The sequence below is a fragment of the Bombina bombina genome, chromosome 1 (assembly GCF_027579735.1).
Source record: "Bombina bombina isolate aBomBom1 chromosome 1, aBomBom1.pri, whole genome shotgun sequence".
Lineage (NCBI taxonomy): Eukaryota > Metazoa > Chordata > Amphibia > Anura > Bombinatoridae > Bombina > Bombina bombina.
In genome coordinates, this window is record NC_069499.1 from 825085907 (window position 1) to 825108209 (window position 22303).

Genomic DNA, 22303 nt, shown 5'->3' on the forward strand with positions numbered 1-22303 from the left:
AAAATTAAATTTTATTTTTTGCCAATCACGTCATGATATCCAGCCCACTATTGTCAGACCTACGTGTATGCAATCATGATCCAATCGGATTCTCTGTTTATGCATATTATTATCAGCAGAATTGTTCCTCATTAGCATGCGCACAAAACCGGCACCAATAGCGCATGCACATTTGCTACTACTGACACCGCAATTACCAGCAGCAAGATGGGAATAACGCCTGCGCTTTTGAGACCTAAATCGATGCTATAGGTTCTCCAGGCTTTCTACCCTGGATATCAATAATATAATCCCTAACATCCTTATCTTTACTCTAAAATGTATTGCTGGTTACGATGCATGTTTGAAGCGTCACCAACTAAATCTGTGTTTATAAACTGTTTCTGTTAGTTGCTGGATTTAGTTGGCGTTCTTCAAATCATAATTTATTTTATTTTTTAAGTCTATTCCACAATTATAATTTTGCTGTTATCTTGCAATATATCCTTAACAATAACATTTTAAAATTATTTTACGAGTCTCATTTTTTTTGATTTATCAAAATATCACATAAGTTTAGGGTACTCATACATAAATGATGTTGATACATAATCCAAATAATTTTTTTTGATCTTGTTAACATATTTGCTTATACTATACAAAGTTAGAACTGAGCTTGCAAAGTTATAGTTTAAAGGCCAACAGATACGGGTGATTTTCTCCAAAACACATTGGAATAGCAGTATTAAAGATGATTTGGAAATATCAGTACCATCTGGGGGACTAAATCAAACAAAAATCTGTGGCGCTTATCCAGCTAAACTATGTGGCTAAACCAATTATGTATATGCCAAATGTTATAAGGCTAGAGGTTAAATACTATATGCGGATAAGCAGATAATCCAATTTTAATATTGGAAAGATAAATGTATTTTAAAAGTAATATTTAATTAGCAAAAGATAAAAAACACATGTGAAAATCAAAATAAAAAACAACAACACACAAAGTTTCAAAACATAAAATCACATATCACGAAAGGCAATTCATAAAAAGTGATTCATAAAAGGCAATTCATAAAAAGTGATTCATAAAAAGCAATTCATAAAAAGTAATTCATAAACATACTTCATACAATAAAATAATTAATAAAAAACATAGCAATAACCCAACCACCGGGTTATGGATTATGAGCGGAGTGTCCAATGTTAGAGACACCCTACACAAATGAGTTAAATAAAGTGCAGTAAGCAAAACACAGTCTATTACTGCGTTTATAAATATCGATGTGTGCAAAAGAAGAGAGTTGTCCCAAATATGACACAGTCTCTTTGGAGTTAATGTTGCTCCGGCAAAGGATAATTCCTATACAGGAGAGAAGACAGACAAGAAAGACTTGTCACAAGCGGGGAAAAATTCCCAAATAAGGTTATTTATGTCTTACTCACACCGGGTGGTGTCAGACTTCTCTGAAAGTATAGTCGCCAACTGGTTCCAGACTCTTGCAGGCGGGACTCTTTCGGTGTAGCATATACCGCTGTTTGGTTTAAACAAGAGTGCCGGCGATTTTGCCGTCAGCGTCTAGGTAATGTCAAGTACTGATCCTCAAACGGATCAAAAACAGAGCAACGCGTTTCGGCTGTTATGCCTTTGTCAAGCTCTCCCTACATTTGCAACCTAGTGCCTTTTATAGGGGTTTTCATTAATTAATTAGAGTTCCAATTCTAATTTATTAAAACACATTTTGCTCTAACAGATTAGTAATGAATACTTTTGATTTATGACATTATGTTGAGCAAAAAAGAGGATAAATTCTATTTTCCATCGAAAATCACTAGATTAATGAATATGTGGCCACAATAATAAATATTCAAATATAATAAAGTAGCATATATAAAAAAGGAGTCTGATTGGGTAAACATTTCTTATAAAAGGGACTGGGAACGACATGTTTACAGTCTAATAGAGAATCCTCAGTGCAGAGTAATTTACATACCTGTAATACAAAGATGCATATATACAGATGCTTAATTATAATCGTGTATTAGAATTCAGAAATTAATTATAATAAGTTATTCTAACTGTAATCTACCATCATTAGCGATTTTAGTAGGGTAGGTTTCATTTATAAGTTTTGAGACTATTTGAAATGGAACATTAATTTGATACAGTTATTATGTTTGTTTGGTATGACCTATTTAGTAGTTATTGCAACATATTTTAAATATTTTCTTATACCCTGTCTAGTGCTACATATTAGTCCATTAGTTCGTAAAAAACATATTCAACAATATATACACTGTTACGGACACTGAAAAAATAAATATATAAAATAATAATAGATACATTGATAAGTTTTTTTTTTGCTAGGAGCGATTTACAATACTTTGGATAAATTTAATTCATTAATTTAAAAATTAATCTAAATTAAAGCATCTCAACTCAAATTTCTGGTTTAACCCTTTAGGGGTCAGAGTCTTCATTTCAAAAATCAATTTGCTCTCTAGTTTTAGCAAACTATTGTGTATGTCAGTGCCCCTCCAATTCTTATTAACTTTCGCTATTCCAGTATATTTTAGACATTTGGTATTTGATTTGTTACAACTATAAAAATATTTTGGGATAGGGAGTTCTTTATTTCTTTCCTGGTCATAGTTCTCAATTGAAAGGATGTGTTCTCTAATACGATCTCTAAGGGGTCTTTCTGACTCGCCTATATATTGTAAACCACAAATGCATTCTAGAAGGTAAACCACGTTTTTATCGGAACATCTAATTTGTTGTCTAATTTAATAGCTCTTTCCATTCCCAGTGGACTTTATTTATTTTGTTTTTACTGCATGCTTGCAGGCCTTGCATGTGAGGCATGGCAAGTAACCATTAATTACTTTACCCATAAGATCTTGATCTCTATTGTTTTTTCTTTTAATCTCTGTAGGTGCTAGGATAGATTTTAGGTTTTTGGGATTTTTTGTAAATTATATTTGGGTGTTTAATTGAGAACTATGATCAGAAAAGAAATAAAGAACTACCTAAATTGCTCCTAGCAACAAATATGTATCAATGTATCTATTATCATTTTATATATTTATATTTTCAGGGTCCATAACAGTGTATATATTGTTGAATATGTTTTTTTTTTTACGAACTAATGGACTAATATATAGCACTAGATAGGGTATAAGAAAATATTTAAAAAATGTTGCAATAACCACTAAATAGGTCATACCAAACAACAAACATAATAACTGTATCAAATTAATGTTCCATTTCAAATACAGGTATACCTCACTTTACAGCGCTTCACTTTACAGCGCTTCGCTAATACAGCGCTTTGTGGAGCTGAAGTTCAACCTCCAAGCATTTTGAAACAGTGCTGTAAATCATTGTGAGATTGCGAGAAAAGTGACTGGCACCATTTTGTTATGCTTAGTTCACTCTGTTAAGTGCATTGCAGTGCAATCTGTGTCTCAGTGCTATAGTCTGGCAAATTTTACTACAGTAATTGTCACTATTTTACAGGTACAGTATTTATTGAATACTAATTGAATACTTGCTGTGCTAGTGTTAAACTAAACGTAGCACTATTGCACCCCTAATATATGTTAGTTCAAACATGTTTTTACGATTTTAAACACTGAAAAGAAATCTAAAACTGCCTTGTTTCACATTAAGGCGGTTTTCACTTTACAGCGGGGCTCCGGTCCCTAACCCGCTGTATGAGCGGGGTATACCTGTAGTCTCGAAACTTATTAATGAAACCTACCCTACTAAAATCGTTAATGATGGTAGATTACAGTTAGAATAACTTATAATAATTAATTTCTGAATTCTAATACACAATAATTAAGCATATGTATATATGCATCTTTGTATTATAGGTATGTAAATTACTCTGCACTGAGGATCCTCTATTAGACTGTAAACATGTCGTTCCCAGTTCCTTTTATAAGGAATGTTTACCCAATCAGACTCCTTTTTTTTATATATGCTACTTAATTTTATTTAAATATATTTATTATTGTGGCAACATATTCATTAATCTAATGAATTTCGATGGATAACATAATTTATCCCCCTTTTTGCTCAACATAATGTAAAAAAATCAAAAGTATTAATTACTAATCTGTTAGAGCAAGATGTGTTTTAATAAATTACACTTGGAACTCTAATTAATTAATGAAAACCCCTATAAAAAGGCACTAGGTTACGAATGTAGGGAGAGCTTGACAAAGGCGTACTAGTTGAAACGCGTTGTTGTTTTTGATCCATTTGAGGATCTGTACTTGACATTACCTAGATGCTGACGGCAAAATCGTCTGTGTTCTTGTTTAAACCAAACAGCGGTCTATGCTACCCCTAAAGAGTCCCGCCTGCAAGAGTCTGGAACCAGTTGGTGACTATACTTTGAGAGACGTCTGACACCACCTGGTGTAAGTAAGACGTAAATAACCTTATTTGGAAACTTTACCCCGCTTGTGACAAGTCTTTCTTGTCTCTTCTCTCTTGCATAGGAATTATCCTTTGCCGGAGCAACATTAACGCCAGAGACATTGTAAGTGTCATATTTGCGACATCTCTCTTCTTTTGCATACATCAACATTTATAAACACAATAATAGACTGTGTTTTGCTTACTGCACTTTATTTAACTCATTTGTGTAGGATGTCTAACATTGGGCACTCCTCTCATAATCTGTAACCCGGTGGTTAGGTTATTGCTGTTTTTTATTAACTATTTTATTGTATGAAGTATGTTTATGAATTACTTTTTATGAATTGCATTTTGTGATATGTGATTTTATGGTTTGAAGCTTTAAATGTGTTGTTTTTTTTTTTTTTTTATTTCTTTTTTTATTGATTTTCAAACACATGGACATTTAAGTACACAGACTTGTCACATTTTATAAACAATATATCGTCTTGATACAACAAAATGGATTAATCAGTTTGATGAAAACTTTATATTCAATTATGAATTCCCAGTCCCTTCCTACTTAACCCTAAAGACTCAATACACATGCCTTACTTAAAGGAAGGGAAAGGGAAGGAGAAAGGGGAAAAAAAAAAGGTCATCTTCTGTCTAAATTAAATGTCGTCTACACTAGATTATCTGAGTCTTCTGTCTGCTTTAACCAAGATCTATACTGAATTATATTCATGTATCCATGTAAGTATCATGTCTACAGTCAACAACCATCCACACACACACAATCATATCAGTCCAGTCAACCCAAGTTCCAGATAGCGCACCAATAAAAAAAAGGGTGAAAAAGAGAGAGAGAAAAAAAAAGGGGGACCTCAGCATCCTCTCTTAGCTAATTGACCATTCTCTGGGATAATGCCCTGAGAGTATATTTTGAAGAACAAAGATGGAGTTGCTCAATGGGCGAACTAGTTGGATTTGAGTAGTATTCGGGAGAGACTTAATAATACCCTCCCATTTATGAAAGAAGGCTTGATTTGCATGATGACTGCTTTCTTAAAATCAGAGAATTTTAACGCCTGCGCAGCCTTCCAATTTTTCAGGATAATATTACGGGCTAGCATCAATAATATATTGATAAGCTTATACTCCCTACCACCAGTCGACCGTGTAGTAAGGAACACTACATCTTGCGGACCTACATTTATTCTAGGATCAACTACACGCCTAATCCAATAAAATATCTTGTTCCAAAATTGCATAATCTTAGGGCAGGACCACAAGCAATGCATAATATCAGCATTTTCTAGACTACATTTTGTACACAGATGTACTTTTTTATACCACATGGTCATTTTACTTGGAGTAATATATACATTATATAGTACCTTGAGCTGGGATTCACGCCACACTGTGGGGACCCAGGAATCATTGATTATTGTAAGACTATTCTGTATATCTATGATATCTATCTCTGGGAAGTATCTTAACCATATTCACCGTATATACTTAATTTGTCTAGTTTTAATACTGGCGTTCAAGATCTTGTAAAAGTTAGATATTGAAAACCTTCCCGCTTGATAGATTTTTATCCCAGTCACTAACGGACCCGTAGTCCAGTTAGGCTTGAGTTCTGTTTGAACACAGGTTAAATAATGCCGTATTTGGAGATAGGCAAAAAACTCCTTATTCTGTATTCCATACTTAAGTCTAAGAGTATCAAATGTATCGATTAAACCAGGTTCTAACTGCGCAACATATCTTAAGCCTCTCTCCCGCCAACCCTGAAAAACTTGAGACTGGTACCCCGGTTGAAATTCTGGATTTCCTTGGACTGTTAGAAATTCAGTCGCAAATGGAATAACCTTAATTTCCAGGCAATATTTTTGCCACGCCCTGACAATATTTTTGAACGTTATCAAATTATCAATATTACAGGGGAGATTTCTAATTGGACAGTGCAATATAGCTTTTAGGTCAAATGGAGCAACAATACTAGATTCACACTGATATAGGGTGACATACTCCTTTTCAGTGATCCAATCAATAGCATATTTTAATATTGTGACCCAGTTATAATATTTGATATTAGGAAACGACAGGCCAGCGGCCAAACTAACATTCATTAACCTATTTAACGTGATCCGTGGCTTTCCCCCCTTCCAAATAAACTTAGAACATAACTGATTAAATCTAACGATATCTCTACTTTTAAGCAAGACAGGAATATTCTGTAACAAATACAATAGCTTAGGGAATAAGATTGTCTTGATTAACATAATACGTGGTATAAGCGAAATCGGAAGATTTATCCAGTTATCCAAGTGTTTCTGTATTTCCTGCAGACAAGATGGGAAATTTAAAGTATACCACTCTGACGGGTTATTACTAAGGACTATGCCTAAATAATTTATATGCTTGGTTTCTTTAAAAGGATGCGTCACATTACCTTTTAATGGTTTCCTTATCCATAGTAACTCCGATTTACTTGAGTTAATTTTATAACCTGATATTGAACCAAACAGATGCAATATTTTAAGCAATATCGGTAGATTAGCCTCCAGATTATTAAGAAAAAGCAGTAAATCATCTGCATATAGTGAGAGAATAAACTTATGCCCCCGGATGCAGATACCCTCTAATTGATCACGCAACAATATAGCCAATGGTTCAAGTGATATATTAAATAAGAGGGGGGACAAGGGACATCCTTGCCTTGTACCTCTATGAAGGGAGAAAAAATCTGTAGATACATTATTTACAATGATAGAGGAGACCGGGTTACTATATATCAACTTAATAAAATTAACAAAATGGCCACTAACTCCAAATTTATCTATCGCCGTGAGCAGGTGACCCCAATCTATATAGTCGAATGCTTTCTCCACATCCAACGCCACTATTGCAGCACTCAGCCTGTCCCCTACTTTCTCTGATAGATTGTTCCAAAAATAATCTAAAATCAGCATAGTTTTACGAATACTTTTTACTGGGTTTCTCCCCTGCATAAAACCAACTTGATTCTCGTGTATAATATTTCTAAGGACAGGTTGTAATCGAGTAGCTATAATCGATGTCAATAGCTTATAGTCTGAACTTAATAATGATATAGGTCTGTATGATTCAACTCTCTCCGGGTCCTTATTTTTCTTTAAAATAAGCGAGATGTTGGATGCTATGAAGTATCTAGAACAACTTGAATGCGGGCCATAGTAGCTGTTGAATAATTTATATAGAATTGGGGTCACCTCCTCCTGTAACATTCTATAAAACTATCGGGAGACAGTCAGGTCCAGGAGCTTTATTCAGATTAGCTTGTTTAATTGCCGTATTTATTTCTTGTAATGTAATTGGCAGATTTAAATCTCGAGCTTCCTCAGATGAGATTCTTGGGAGTTTTAACCTAGACCAGAATACCTCTCTGTCTACATAATTGGGAGGGTCTGCCCTGTAGATTCCTTGGAAATATTTATAGAACACTTTCTTTATTTCTTCTGTCTGCGTATATCTGTTGCTATTCTGTCTGATAGCTGTAATCCGGTTACTATCTTTTGGTTTAGCAATTCTAGCCAGATACTTTGCAGCCCGACCGGTAAATCCTCTATATAACGCTTTCTGTTTTAAACCCTCTTGCACAGCCTTCTGTTTTAAAAAAATGTTCCACTGAGATTTAGCCTCACTATACTTCTTCCAATTATCATTGGATCTGAGGGCTATATATGTATTATAACAATTCCTGACTGTATTTGAGAGTTGTAACTCTGTCTGTAATATGCCTAAATAAACTTTAATGTGCCCTCTGAGAACAGCCTTCGCTGCTTCCCAGTAGGTTTCAGTTTTCACCAGATAATTCTCATTAAAACTGTGATACTCAGTCCATTTATTTTTAAGGAAATTCTGGAATCCACTGTTAGTTACTAGGTATTTAGGGAAGAATAAGTTGTTATTACTCTCCCTTTTAAATACATTACAGCCGAACTCCAGAGAAATAATAGCATGGTCTGACAGCACAATATCTTTAATGTCAGTTTTACAGTCAGTGCCAAGCAAATTCTCTGCAATTAGGAACATATCAATTCTAGAGAGTCTTTGAAAACTTGATGACGCACACGTATATGCCTTAGTGTCTGGATGATGGATTCTCCAGATATCCCTCACCCCAAGTTGGGCACATAACTTTTGGAATATTCGTGTTTTCCGGTCCCCCTTGTATGATTCCTTCCTCCCGACTCTATCTAAGTTAGGTAGGGGTGTTAGGTTAAGGTCTCCCACAATTATTAAATTCTGCCCCATATATCCCAGTAACTTATTTATTAAACCATTCCAAAAATGTGTATCTAGGACGTTAGGCCCGTATACATTACAAATTGTAAAACAGACTGAATTAATTTTTATCTTCATGATTTGGAATCTACCTCCAGTGTCCTGCTCTGTGCCAAATATTTCATACGTTAATAGTTGTTAATCAAGATTGCCAATCCTTTCTTCCTGCCTTCCCCTGCCAATGCAACAACTTCTCCCACCCATTTTGTTTTTAACTTCGTAATCTCAGAGTCTTTTAGGTGGATTTCCTGCAGCATTACTAAATCGGGTTTATATGTCCCGAGCAATCTAATAATAGCTTTCCTCTTAATTGGCGAGGTTATCCCACCTACATTCCATGAGAGAAGTTTTATAGGGCTCATTTCCACCTTCATTCCTTTAGTTGTATAATTAAGCTATATAGTCTCAAAATACTATCAGTGGAAATAAGCATAAAGGCAGTAGAAAAGGAGGAGGCAGGAGGAAAGGGGGAGAAAAAAAAAGGGAACCTTATACCACAGACATTCACCTACATACATACCAAACACATCCACATACCAATGAACCACATACAGAAACAACCATAAACTCACTATCTTCCATACAGTCTTAACTTCCATATCAGGGCCTGACTACCTGTCAATAGTATGTTTTGATTCACTATATTTATTGTATACCCTGGTCCTTACAGAAAGCCTGCGCTTCTTTGTAATTGTTCAATACCTTCTGAGTTCCATCTATTGATAATACTAACTTAGCCGGGTATATCATCCTGACATTGTAATTTGCATTTAGGAGTTTAGAACAAAACGGGGTCATCTCTTTGCGCCTTGCTACCGTCTCACTAGAGAAATCCTGGAAAATTAAAATCTTGTGTTGGTCTATCATAAGTGGATACATTTTCCTATACTGCCGAAGGAAAGTTACTTTATCTTGAAAATTTAAAAACTTCAGTACAATGGGTCTACTAACATTGTTATCTTTTCTCACAGAATGTGCTACCCCTATTCTATGGATCCTCTCTATAAGTACTGGCGTGGGTGAATTAATTCCAAGACTCTGAAATAAAGTGACCGTAGCAAAGTACATCAAATCTTGATAAGTGTCACTTTCTGGAAGACCGATAATTCTAAGATTGTTGCGCCTGGATCGGTCCTCCAGGTCTTCGACTCTAGCTTGCAGCTTATCAACACGCGCCATATACGCCATATAATCAACAGTACTAGGTTCAGCCAAGTTAAGTTTATCCTCAATGTCTGAGATTCTAGTCTCCACCTCTGATAATCTTGTAGAAAATTGCCTTATTTCTGCCGTGAGACTACAAATATCGTTTTTAATATCTGATTTCATACTATCCAGTTGTGGTGTAATTGACTTAGTAATTTGGAGAACGAGTTCCTGCATATCAATGTGTATCTCGCTCTGAGTTTGTGATGAGTCTAGTGTCTGGTCAGTGCGTTTAGCCATTTTGTTATCTTTCTGTTTAGCAGGCATAATAGGAGAAGAATTCCGAGTTGTAAGTATAAATTTATCCATATATACAGAAGTTTACCCAAACTCACTACTAGGCCACTCAAAGTGACTGTGCCACAAAATTTACAGATATTATATTAAATTATATATTATAATATAATATATATTAAAAACGTGTAATAAATAGAGAAAAGTGAAAAAAGAGAAAAAAAGAAAGAAAAAAAAAGACAAAGTGAAAAACACGTGCCTGTGCTACTGAGCCAGATAGAACTGACCGTTGTCTACGTGAAAGAAAAAAAAAGAAAAAGAAGAGTGCAAAAAAAAGGGAGTGACCTAACTGAAAGATTCCTAGGTTCTAAGTATTTATAATTTTTTAAGGAGTTTGAATTATTCTAAATCCCACTTATAAATACCGCTAACCTCCTGAGTAAGTATATTACGGAATCAACTAATGTTGATTTAAAAGTTATTAAGCTCTCTATGCATATATCTATTTATTAGCATCAAGATTTCAACGTTTGCACTTAGACATATCTATTGCCAGGTTAGCCCATATAATTAATCTTGTAGTTTTATCTTAGCAGATTAGTTTTCTAACAGTGTTTCAATTGTATCTGCTAGCCTTGACACAATAACGAAAGAATCTTACAACCTGATTAGTATTCCTGACATACACACTAAGAACTTAAAAAAAACAAAAAAACAAGCAGTTTAAGCAATATGACTTAGCTGAGAATCATATTCCAGAGAACTAAAGACCTTATTTATGGGTTTAAGTATATACCCTCAGGCAGTGCAATATGTCATTTAACCATAGTTTGCAATATAATCTGCTATCCTTAGCTTTTAAACAACAGATTATCCCACTTAAACCATATTTATAATACACACTATAATCTTGGACCTATAGGAAAAACATTACCCTCTTATGTCAATATTCTATAACATATTTAAAGATATCCAGTAACGACTTCAGGTAGATTACCTAGAGGGAACCATACAGTACTAGGTATCTATAAACATAAACAATTTACTGAGAATTACTTAGACTTGGATATTCAAATGTCCACCGGTCCAGATGATACTTTTTTATACATTGCGTTTTAACTTGCAAATGAAGGCAACAAAAAAGTTCCCATCCACCTTCAGATACAACACAGATGTGGTAAGAATACTCAGGAGGAGTCTCCTATCGACATGATGTAATCTTGACCCCCCAATAATGATTAACTCATACAGTCACCATGCAGGAATATTACCCCTTCAATATGTCCCGTGCTCCACGCACCCCAAGAGGGCCAAGCGTCTTTCCTTCTACTGATCCTACTTTCAGGGCTCGTGTTTGAGTTACATTGCCATCACGGTAATCATAAACAAAGTACCTTGGTTGTACAGGCGGGAGCACTCCGGTGTACTATCGCCAGACCTTCCTGCACTCAGTCTCAGACTGTGTCCTTTTGGGAATCACCTTCTGCCCACAAGGCCTTACTTGACATGCCCTCAGACTTCCTCCGTTCAGTAGTCCAGACCTGCTACCAACTCTCTGTGGGGTATACCTCTCCACTGGAACTACGCTTCACGCTACCGTCGCAGCGCTCCAGGACGTCTGGATTCATCCGCCAAACCACCACCGGCTTTGTCACTGTCGCCTCGGTCTATACGCTCACCAGGGAGCCACCAGGCATCTCGTCTCCACCAGCATACAGGTAGGTAAGGCACACAACCCCAGGCTCAGATATGACTTTCACCGGCTTTCTCCTGCCAGTATTAGGTCCAAGCTTTGTTTGCTTTCCTTAGGGGCCTTAATCCCATCAGGCCGTCCTACCCGATATCGCTACTGCTGCTTATGAGCCAATGTAACAGGGGCTTCACCACCGATAATTCACCAGGGAACCAGCCGGCCTCTCTCCTCCTCCTAAGTATCACCAAACAGATAGACACAGTGAACTTTTCCTTAGGGGACTTTTTACGCTTTGCAGATTTATCAGGAAAGAACAAGGCAGGCCGCTGCAGGGCATAACATTCTTCTTACAAAGTATCAAATCTGTGTAGAGGTAGTCAGGTGTTGTTTGCAACAGTTAAGAAAACTGCCACTACATTCTGATTATGCCAGTCAGTATACCAAGTAACAACATTGTAGCAGGTTGCTTCCGCCACGAAGCATAAGGATCGTCAATAACAGACTTCCACTTCGTGGATCCCAAAATCCTACGCCCAAGCCGGAATGAAATCCACGGCCAAGGGCCATTTGAAGGCGGGAGTGGTTGATTCAAGCTGTAAGCAGGAGCAGCCCAACGTGCAGCACCTTGCTTGCTCCTCCCCCAAACGGAAGTCCCTGTTCTTGTGTTGTTGTTTTTTAATTTGATTATCACATGTGTTTTTTATCTTTTGCTAATTAAATATTTTTAAATACATACATCTTTCCAATATTAGAATTAAATAATCTGCTTATCCGTATATAGTATTTAACCTCTAACCTTATAACACTTGGCATATACATAATTGGTTTAGTTACATAGTTTAACTGCATGAGCATCACAGATTTTAGTTTGATTTAGTCCCCCTGATGGTACTGATCTTTCTAAATCATCTTTACAAAATTTGCTTAACTTTGGCTTGGTCTGTTTATTTGTTGGTGATTAACACTGTCAATTTTTTTTTTTTTTGTCATTCAATGTCACTTTCATGCTCAGTTTTTCTTTGCCATTGACTGTCATTCTCAATCACTCGCAAGTGGTCTTCAGAGTTTAGTACTCTCAAGCTGTCTTTATCTATGATATTCACTCATCTGTTATTATTAATGTCAGTGATAGCCTCTCTCAAAATATGTCACAGATGTCTCTTGATCTGCCTCTGTCATTGTTTCTCTCAAGCTGCCTGTTCTTAACCGTCCTCTTTAATTAACTGTCAGTCTTAGGCTATATCAGTGACTATTACTCTTGCATTGTCTTATTTAGCAAGTAGTCACTGTTAGTGACTGTCAATCTCAATCTATTTCTGATAATTACTGTTGCACTCAAGCTTTCTTGGTCAGTGACTATCTATAAAGCAGTCAATCAAAGTCTCTCATAGGCTGTCAGGCGACAGTTAATATTTCATTGATGTGCACTTATAGTGTAACGTCAAAAGAGTGCTATATAAATGCAACTTTATATATTACTCCTGTTATCAATTATTTTCTTTTCTCTTGCTATCTTTATTTAAAAATCATGATTTTTAAGATTAGTAGCATGCCCATTTTTTATTCTGAACCTCGGTTATGTTTGTTTTTTGATTTGCAAAATGTAGCCAACAATAAGCAAGCCATATCCACGGTGCTGAACCTAAAATAGGCCGGCCCTTAAGCTTTAACTTCTTCATTGTAAAATAAAGATACTAATAGAACGAAGAATATTTATAATAGCAGTACATTTAAAGGGACAGTCAACCATAGAATTGTTATTGTTTTAAAAGATAGATAATCCCTTTATTACTCATTCCCCAGTTTTGCATAACCAACACAGTTATATTAATGTACTTTTTACCTTTGTGATTACCTTGTTTCTAGGAACCTTCTTCCAGCCCCCTGATCACATGACTGTGACTGTTTATTATCTATTGTCTTAAATTTAGCATTGTATTGTGCTAGATCTTAAATAACTTTCTGTGCCTGAACACAGTGTTATCTATATAGCCCACGTGTACTTTCTGTCTCTTTGTGTTGAAAAGAGATTTAAAAAGCATGTGATAAGAGGCAGCCCTCACAGGCTTAGAAATTAGCATATGAGCCTACCTATGTTTAGTTTAAACTAAGAATACCAAGAGAAAAAAGCAAATTTGATGATAAAAGTAAATTGGAAAGTCAATTAAAATTAAAAGTCCTATCTGAATAATGAAAGTTTAATTTATACTTGACTGTCCCTTTAAGGTTGCCTAAAATTGCATGCTCTATCTGATTCATTCTCCACATTGTTTTGTCTATAACAACTATTGAGTAACCTTTTTACATAAAGCTATCACTCTTTCAGAAAATATTTTTTTTCTCCAAATAATCATTAATATACTAGCCTTCATCTTGAAATTATGACGCATTGTTCTTGATTAGTATTTCAAAGTTTGTATTGAATACCCACTGCATCATTTATAAGAAGTCCTTTAACGTACTGGCAATTTGCTATAATATCACCTCTTTCCATGATCTCCTATATGATATGATTCAGATAGAGCATGTCATTTTAATCCACTATAGATTTTATAATGTATTATTAGTATTAAAAATTTAATTTTCTTTGAAATGCATGCTGTAATTAATTCATGAAATCAAATATTTATTTATTTTTAAAATGTAATATATGGGGCCTGCTCTCATTGCGGAGAGTAACGTCTTTGTGAAGCTCCTGAAATATGAAAGATTTTTTGTGGGTTCTCTACGGCAAATCTCTATTATTTCATACCTATGTCAACATTTGTTTAGTTGAGATTCGAAAGATGTTCAGAGTGGATGATCTGACAGTGCTATTCCTATGCGCTTTGAGACAGCTGTGCGACACTCATCTTCATAGGCCTAGAAGCCATCTTTCAACCTGCTGAGCTTGAGCAGCGCGAGGATCTCAAGAAACAAGGCCGGTGTGAGGTGTGAAGCACAGGTCTGGGGCTTCTGCAAACTTATCCCCCTCTCAACTTTGAAGATTTATCCTATTTCAGGATATCGTAACCCCAATTACAGAAGTAACATGGAGGCAGTGAAAATATAGGGACAAGCCATACAGAGCCTGATCACACAGCATTTTCAGCAACATGAAAGGATCTTAGCACTATGCTCCTCAAAATACCGTCATACCATGTAATTCCCTCTGAGTGGGCTACAGAGGGGTCCTTTTTGTCTACACAGGGTGTTGTGGAGGTGCCGACTGGGTCAGAGACTATCACCACTGGACAGGCACCTACCCACCCAAACACAGGAACATCTTACTGCCGGAACGAGCGTTCAAGAAACGCAGCTGGTTCAACAGATCTATACGCTTGAAGCAGATCCCCGCTACAGAGATCTGGAAAGCTGGAGCAGTGATCTACAAGGAGAATTGAGACCTAGCCGCCTAAGTCCGAGGAGGTATCTGAAATATTTGTAAGTAAGGCAATACACCCGCTTGATCAAGTGCACAATGACCTATTGTTTGAAGCCTCTGACAGACCAATCGTGACGACAAATAACCCGGGTGGAGAGAGGAGGCATGCTGCAAATTTGAGTAATCCGACTAGCGAAGAGAATAAGACGGTTGTCAGAACGAGAAAGATGTTACCAAGTATAGGCTGCATCTGAGTCAGGAGGAAAGCCGGTGTGACTTATTAGTGCCTGTTCAGACCTATGCCAGTAACTTTACACAAGCGGTCTGTGAAGACCAGACAAGATGCTTGCCTCGACACTCACCCCAGCAAGTCATAAATAAAGGTGTACGGTATCTCCTCAGGACAGTCCTATACAATTATTGCACAGACTTAAGTCAACAAGGAGCCTGGCAGATCGTTTATGGGACTCTGCTAATATCAGAAACTATTTTAACCATACCCACATCCTATGGGCTCACAGCTCCCTTGGGCTCTGTTACATATCCCTCTACTCGATCCACTATTATCTCTCTAATCAGTCCTTTTCAGTCTCAATTTCATGTCAATCCTCCTCTTAATTGCCTCTGTCTTTTGGAATACCTCAAAGCTCTGTTCTCTGCCCTCTAATCTTGTCTATCTATACTTCCTCAATGTGTAAAATTATCAGTGGCTATGGCTTCAACTATCAACTCAATGCTGATTATACTCATCTCTACCGATCCCCCACTACACTCTCCCCTTCTGTCCTTTGTAAAATAATAGAATTCTTAACTGTCTTTTCTTACTGGATGGCCCCTCAACACCTAAAAATCAACTTGTTCAAAAATGTGCATCTTTTAATACACTCATATAATTATATTCCATTTTCTAACTGTACTATCACTGTTTACGACATGAATATCTCCCCATCACCAAAAGTACGCTGCCCAGTACTTACACTTTAATCCAATATGTCATTCATAACCAACATACAAGTTATCCTCATTCTCTTGCAACGAACTAAGTGAAATCTCAAAAATGAGTCCTTTTCTATAGTGCTGAAAATTATAAACATCTAATCCATTCACTATTATTAACCAGGCTTGAATAATGTAATAACTTAATAACTAGTCTTCTTCTCTCCTGCTTCTACCACTTTCAATCCATCCTAAATGCCTATGCTATTCAGATCCACCTCTACCGACACTCTTTCTCTGCTGTACTCCTCTTTGATTTTCTACAATGACTCACCATTCAATGCATAATTAAATAAAAAGATATCACAATGACCTACAAAGCCATTACCAATGCTGATCACCCCCTACATGTCCTCACTCATAAATTAATTAATAATAATATCATTAATTTTTAAAGATGCAAGACGAATGGTAAATATTATTGAAACATCCAATATAATTATATTTATTTGTTCTCTCAATTGCTTATATTTTAGAGAGAGCAAAATAAAGCTGAAAGAAGTAGGCCACTTCCTATGGATCCATCACTTCTACATCTTTGGGATCCAATTGTAGAGAGATATAAATTACTTGCAACTCAATTAAGTAACGGTAGCAGTTCATCCTATGCATCTCAGCGGATTGAGAACACTGACTGGTGTGACTGTGGCAGATGCATGATCATGCCAATCAAATTGCAATCTCTACGTTGCAAAGAGGTTCCAAATATTTATGACAGGATATCACCTGACCAAAGGTGTATTTGCACGGACCAATATTTTGATCGACTTCAAGACAGATAATATTTCAAAGATTACATTTCTACAGGGCAGCAAATAGACAGACAGGTCAAAGACGTGTACGTGATCTTCAGGAACGGTATATATTCAAACTATTTTGTTTGCATTTTTATTTATTAGATTTTTAAACTACTACTAATTTTTTTTTTTATTACAGGGATTATAGAAAAATTGCTTATCGACAGTTCACATTATGGATACACGGTTATCTGGGACCTTACAACTGCAGACTCATACTCTCATGTGTTGTTAACACTATCAGGCGCTATTATCCAGCTTCAGACCAAATTTATATGGGGTATTATACTGCTGAATTTGATGGTCCTGCAATTCTTCGATTAGTTTTTGTTTTAAGTTATGTTATATAAGGGACATTTAACTTTGTTATTTTTATTTATTTCGATATAACATTTTTTGTTAGGTTGGAATGGATTTTGATTATAGAAAATTTATGTTTTTTTTGGTAGCTATAATTAATGTTATGATCTGCTTTGGATAAGAATATTTTTAAAGCTATTTTATAGGTTGTATAACAACTATTACCATGTTTTTGACCTCTCAAATTTGATTTCAACCAGAGAATAAAGTAATTGAATTTGAGATCTCAATGAAGATATCAAGCTATCAAAGATAAATTGATTTTTCAATTCAATTTAAAAAAAATAATATAATAAAATTATCCATCTAAATAAATAATGTTAAGTTGTTATTTCTATATTTACTTTCTTTAAAGTTGTTGATGTTATTTTTATGTTGAAATGTTGCTATCCATAGCATCATTAACAATAATTACGTTGTGAATCTCAATTTTAATTAAATATTTGTTTTCTAATTTTGTGAAAAATGGAAGAGATAGAGATGGAAAGAGAAGAGATAGAGAAAAAAATAGAGAGAAAGAAAAACAGATAAAGAGAGAGCGAAAAAAAGAGAAAAAAAAGAGATAGAAAGAGCGAAATAGAGAAATAAAGATATAGAGAGAGCAAGATAAAAATAGATAGAGAGAGAAAGAGAGAACATTAAAGATATATGTAGAGAGAGAGAGAAATAGAGATTGATATATAGAAATGGATAGATTAAAAAAATAGAAAAATACAGAGAGATCTAGAAAAAAATAAAGATATATTGAGAGAGATCTAGAGAGTGAAAGCGATAGAAAAAAAGATATATATATATTACATACCATGACCCTGAAACATGGACAGCACTCTAATGTCAATGGTACAATCTAGAAAGAACATTTGTCCACACAGTAAAATTTACTTCATCAAATGTTTATGTCTCTGTGCAAGTCCACATTTTAATTGGTTGAGAACATTTATAGTTTGTCTGCTTTAGGGACAAAAGTATTTGAAGGTAAGTTTATGTTGTACTTTGGCTAGTCCTATATGGCAAAATTATTTGATTAAAGAGTCATGAAACACAATTGTTTAATTTCATGATGTAGATAGAGCATATTTTTTTAAAAAAATAATTACACATTTATTTATAAAACTGAATTTGCTTCATTATCTTGTTATTTATGTTATTCATTTGGTTAATTTAGGCATTACTCGCATAATATTTGCATATACACACACACACACACACACACACACATATATATATATATATTTAATTTACTCATTCTAAAAATAAAGCCGTTTTTTATTTATTAAATGAAGGCATACTGAACAATAACTAGGAAAAAAGAACCACACCCTTCTCATGTGCGTTCAAGACAGTGTAATATATATATATATATATATATATATATATATATATATATATATATATAGTAGAAAAAATAGGCAGACACTCTAAGTTCAAAGTAAATCCAAATATTTTACTTCATTTAGGGCAGCAGTAGAACAGAGCAACGTTTCGGGGCTTGCACCCCCTCCTCAGGCTCATTACAAATGGACTCACTGTCCAACCCTTAAATAGCCGAAAGAACTTGCCCCCTCCCTCTCTGACATCATAATCACCCGTAGGTAATCAATACACTTAACGTGCCATAATAATTCACAATCCCTGTAAACAAACAAAAATAATAACTAAAACTCATATACAAGGAGGAAGAAGGGAGATGACCTAACACATAATCTTTAGACTAAGAAATATATGAAGGAATTTTTAATTCTTAAATTTTTAGTGTTATTTTAATATTGACAATAACCTTCTAAATAACTCTTTAAGGTAATGTGAAATATCTATTTTTATTACTGATCCCATGAATTTAAATCCTAACAGACAAAATATTCCAACTAGCAATTATTCTTAATCTTTAAAGTAAACTAGCCAAATTGTATTCTCTATTGAGGCCCTTAGGATGCATAGTGTTAAGTCTATGTATCCACATAGCCTCTTTCCTAAGTAACATTTTACCCCTGTCAAAGCCTATAGTTCACCTAAGTACCTGATCCAGGACCATAAATCGAAGTTGATTCACCTGATGTCCCCTCTCATAAAAATGGAAAAATTATGGTGATAGTCTGGAGAAACTATAATGATTGTGGATCTTGATTGTATCATTATAATGGTAGTAATGTATTTATTTTATGCTTTTAAGAATATAAATGTACAGAATAAAATTGAAGGAAGAGATGAGGGGTGTTTTTTGTTGTTGTTTTTTTTTCTTCTATCCCCTCCTAATGTCCCCCACCTCATCCCTCCCCCTCTTCGAGGCTCCCCCCCCCCCCCTCATCCTCTGCTGCTTGCTTTAGAAGGCCTCCCTTAGTGGAGACAGTAATTTTTCTAATAAAATTAAATTAACTTTAAAATTGTGTCTTGGAATGTGGGGGTCACATCCCCGATCAAACGTAAATCTATCTTGAGATATGCTAAAAAATTGGGAGCTCAAATTTTATTATTACAGGAAACACACCTGAAGGGGGAGGAAGCAGCCAAATTGAAAGGGGGATGGGTTAAAGAAGTTATATATACACCAGGTCATCAAAGGAATAAAGGTGTAGTTGTTCTCATTAGCAAAACACTAGAGTACAAAATAGATAATGTAGTAAGAGATGAGGAAGGCAGATATATTATAATAGAAGTAGAAATTGGAAATAGAAAATTTGTTATATGTAACATATACAGACCAAATGAGGAAAACATTGGGTTCTGGCAGAACATTCGGGACAAATTATTTAAGTACCCTGGTAATAATATAATTATAGGCGGAGATTTCAATATGGCCCCAAATTCTACTCTGGATAGAAGTAGAGGAAGTACTGACCAACTATTAGGGGAGAAGATATTAGATAAAACTACACTAGCAAGAAGAAAGAGAGAAAGCCATGCCATAAAAAAACTCCAACAGGATTTAAAAATATTAGATATTTATAGAAATATGCATCCAGACGAAAGGGAGTTTACATGTCTCTCGAGAGCTAAAAAAACTTTGTCCAGGATAGACCTTTTTTTTTATCTCAGAGAAGTTAGCTGATTGTATTCAAGAAGCTCACATCGACATGATAACAATTTCAGACCACACCCCTATCATAATCGCATTGAACCCTAAACAAAAGGAGAGGAAGACTAATCACTTTTTCCCCCCGAAATATCTGATAAACAATACTAAGTTTATAAACTTTCTGAAAGAGAAATGGGCAGATTATAATAGTTTCAATAGTGACTTCCTTGAGAAAACCCATATATTTTGGAATGCCGCAAAAGCGGTACTTAGAGGCGAAATCGTGACATTTGTAATAAGATTAAAGAAAAAAATGAATTTATATAGACAACAAGTAACCAATTGTCTAATTAATAAGTATTCTAAATATATCCACGAAAAAAACTGTAGATAACTGGAAGAAATATATTCAGGCAAAAAAATAGGGATAACTACTTTATCCAAAATGAAATCAAAGAGAATATAAAGCTATGTACACAATACTATAGATATGGGAACAAGGTAGGTAGCTTCCTGGCAAGAATAGATAAAAATAAAAAAAAAAAGGAAGGTGTCTCATCTTAGGGTTTCTAATAGTAGACTTATGTCGGGTTAAGCGCTCTTTTAGTATCTGGGAAGTCTCCCCTACATACAATAAGCCACAAGGGCATTTAAGCGGATACACCACATATGAAGACTGGCATGTAAAGTGACCTTTATTGTGAAATTGTTTACCAGTAAACGGGTGACTAATCACATTGCCCTTTATAATACTGTGGCAATGAGAAAAATTTAAACAGGGAAAAGTAGTATTCTCTACGGGTCTGAACAACCTCTTTTTAACTTTAGGGGGCATGATTTTAGCCCTTACTAACTGTCTTCCCAATGAGTTACCCTTTCTATAAGCTGAGAAAGAAGGCTGTTTAAACTCTTCAATTTAGGCATGGAATCCCTCAACATGAACCAGTTATTACAAATAATTCTGTGTAATTTAACACTAATACTATTGAATTCAGAAACAAAAGCCGTTTTAGTAGTAACCCGGTTTTTAGCCTTAGGTTGAAGGTCAATAGCATCCAATTCCTCAGGGGAATAACCCATTTCTTGAAACCTGTTACGCATGTCATTTAAGCTTATTGAACAAGTCGAGGAATTGGAAACTATTCTCTTGACCCTAAGGAATTGTGATTTGGGTACACTCTTAACCCTAGGGGGGTGATGGCTCTGACAGGACAATAAGGCATTTTTGCCCGTAGGTTTTCTAAAGATATCTGTCTCAAAGTGATCTCCAGTACGCATAACCAAAGTGTCAAGAAACTCAATTTGATTAGCATGATATTTTGCAGTAAACTTAACAGAAGGTGACCTCTCCTGTATTCTGTTGCAGAATGACTCAATGGATTCAATGCTGCCCCACCATACAATAAATAGATCATCTATGTAACGCCACCATGCCAAACAATTTACAAATTCAGGATCAGTATAAACCATTTGTTCCTCCAACTGGTCCATATATAAGCAGGCATAGGCTGGAGCAACATTAGAACCCATTGAGGTACCCAGCAACTGTAGAAAAAACTTGCTGTGAAAGAAAAAATAATTGTGTGTTAAGACCAATTCCAAAAACTCCATAAAGAAATTGATCTGAACCTCGGTATACTTTTCTGACCTGACCAATGACAACCAGGTACTGTTTAAACCATCCATATGAGGAATAATAGTATAAAGACTACTGACATCCCATGTAGCCAAAATGGTATCCGCCGTCAGGTCAGACAAAGTCCTTAATTTATTAAAAAAATCATTAGTATTCTTCAAAAAGGATTCACCCTGTCTAACAAGTGGAGTAAGATTTTTTTTCCCCAGGAATTTAGAAATGGGGCTAAACAGAGAATCAATGGAGGCCACTATGGGCCTACCAGGAGGATCATAAAGA